Source organism: Sciurus vulgaris, assembly GCF_902686455.1.
Source record: "Sciurus vulgaris genome assembly, chromosome: 4".
Taxonomy (NCBI): domain Eukaryota; kingdom Metazoa; phylum Chordata; class Mammalia; order Rodentia; family Sciuridae; genus Sciurus; species Sciurus vulgaris.
Window position 1 is genome coordinate 68,588,742 of NC_136464.1, and position 2,719 is coordinate 68,591,460.

Genomic DNA, 2,719 nt, shown 5'->3' on the forward strand with positions numbered 1-2,719 from the left:
CCCTAGTTATGGCAATGGAAAATTTCTCAGAATAATCCCAGATGTTCTGAGGGGCAAATTACTTTCCTTCTCACCAACACCACCAGGTCAATAGCCACTGATTTAGAAGATGATCGGACAGAACTGGCCAAATATTAATCTAGTATGGCTCAATTTCTGGCAGATAACTCCAATTTCTAGGCATACAGCTCAATGGTAGAATGCTTAACTAGCATGTGTGAGGTACTAACTTTGAAGCCAGTAGGACCAGGGGGGAAGATTTGTCTTAGACTAAACATAGGTTACATCTCCAACTAGCCTGCTGATTCATAATTAAATTGACCTTCTAGGTTCATCAGTGTTTCTCAGCCTACGATAAAGAGTCCATTACTGCAGAATCCTGCGCTTCCTAACTTAATGAGATTGAGACCCAGGACCATTTCGCATGTTTTGCAGATGATTCTTTTTTAACTGTTTAATAAAGATTATTTTGATGAAATTCAGACTCCATGTGAATGAAGTTCTTTATTCTACTCTCCTGCTTCTGGAATCTGATCCCAGTTCCATCAACAAAGTCATTCACACTTGCTGCCAGCTAAACAACTGATTTTGGATGCTCTAGCCTAACCTCTGCCTGTATAGACATTTGAGGTCTTATATCTTCACTTAAGAGTACTGAGGTATCTCCTTCTTGGCCCCAGTAGTGTTGACCTTGCACACACGCTCAGATATCCTTGGATGCACACTCAGAACCCTCATGTTTGTCTCTATGCAAATGGACCCTTGGCTCTTATATAGTAGCTATATTAATTTTCCCAGCTTCAACATATTTTTGTGTACATACCTGCATTCTGAATCCCATTTTGTAACCCCCCACCAACCATGTATCAGATGGAGAATGGGCAATAGGGGAGTATGTGATTTGAACAGTGACCTTTTTTCATACAGGCTGCCACTATTAGCTTACACTTATTTTTGGTACCAGGGATTGGACCCAGAAGCACTTTTATCACTGAACCATAACCCCAGTTCTTTTTATGTTTTGTTTTGAGATAGGGTCTAAGTTGCTTAGGGCCTTGCTAAGTTGCAGAGGCTGGACTTGAACTTGCAATCCTCCTACCTTAGTCTCCCAAGTTGCCAGGATTAGAGTGCACCATTGTACCCGGCTTGGCTTTCACATTTTAAAAAGGCCAGATTTGACTATACCTATCTCTGAGGGTCTATTTAAATTATTTTACTGGGAATTTTGTGCATTGAATGTTGGGTAGGATTAAGTGATAACAGGAGGGATCCAAGTTTATGAACCATTGAGAAATTGTTGACATATTAGATATCCTTTTATTCATTTCAGAATTTTTCCCTGTCATGTCAACAGTAGTTAAGTAACCAAGGTGAATAGGAATTTAACTGGCAGCGGATACTTTGAGATGCTAATAGTTTTTCTAAGCTGGAATTTATAACCTGATTATAAGGAAGTATTTAGATAGGGATAATGGAGAGCCAAAAGTATAGAAATTTTCTGTTGATTTTGATGTTAACATCTGAAATCGGGGCTGGGGTTGTAGCTCAGTGGTAGCACACTTGCCTGGCACATGTGAGGCACTGGATTCGATCCTCAGCACCAACAAAAACAAATAAATAAAATAAAGGTATTGTGTCCATCTACAACTAAAACATCTGAAATTATGGCAGCTTAACATCAATTATTAATTAAACTAATTTAGGACACTTTCCCAAAGCTATCCTCTCACATTCCATTTTTACTTTTGCAGAGATATTTGCTACTTAAAATAAAAGCCTGAATGACCATTTGAATGGATGACAAGAATGGTAATCTTAACCAATATTACCATTGACAGTATTATCTTGGATTCAGAAGGAAAGTGTCCCTCTTTTTATGGAAAATGGGAATGATTGTTGATTCCATTTATTGCTGAGAGGTAAAAGTACAAGCCCTTGCTCTTTTTTTAAAAAAAGTGGTGAGAAAAAGTTTTGAAGAGTGAATTGAACCCTTCTTCCTTTTCTCCTTTCAAAATCTAATTAAGATGACTAAAAGGCAAAAATAAGCAAAATATAGCCGCACTAGAGAAAAACACTACTATCAATACAGCAGCAACTGGTAAGCATTTTAAGAGAGCAGGTAGGTAGGATTTCAAGTGCCAGGATGAACAAATCACTAAGGTAAGTGAAGCAGAAACGCCAATTCTGAGCAATGGGGCATAGTAAAGATTAACCCTAAGGTAGTTGGGAAAAAAAAATTGGAGTGCCTGGGGCAGAAGAGGGGTTGGTGCCAATATATGTAGTTTGTTTGCTCTTCCCCAGTTAGTATTTTCCTTCAAACTGAGGAGAGTTGTGATACACTCTTCAGGGTGGGTTTTTGTTTTGTTTTTGTGTTTTTTCCAAGGTAGGTGCTGAGATTCTCAACCCTTGCTCAATAGAAACAACCCTGCAGATGCCTAGGCCAGAACGTGGAGGTTAGAACTAAAAATAAATTCTTTTTTAAAGTTCTCTACGTTAAATAATGTGTACATAGGATTTAAAATTGCTTGGTGGCCACCAAGTTCTGTTATCTCAGAGTCCATCTTGGTAGTGGGGACTGGTATTAAATGGTTTATGCACAGGGCAATTTTAATGCATTATCTAAGCTGCAAGGTTCTAAAAACCTTTAGGGACAACTATTAATAATTGTCCCTGGACAATAGGCAACCTGGGACATAAGGTCACTCTAGTTATAGGGGGG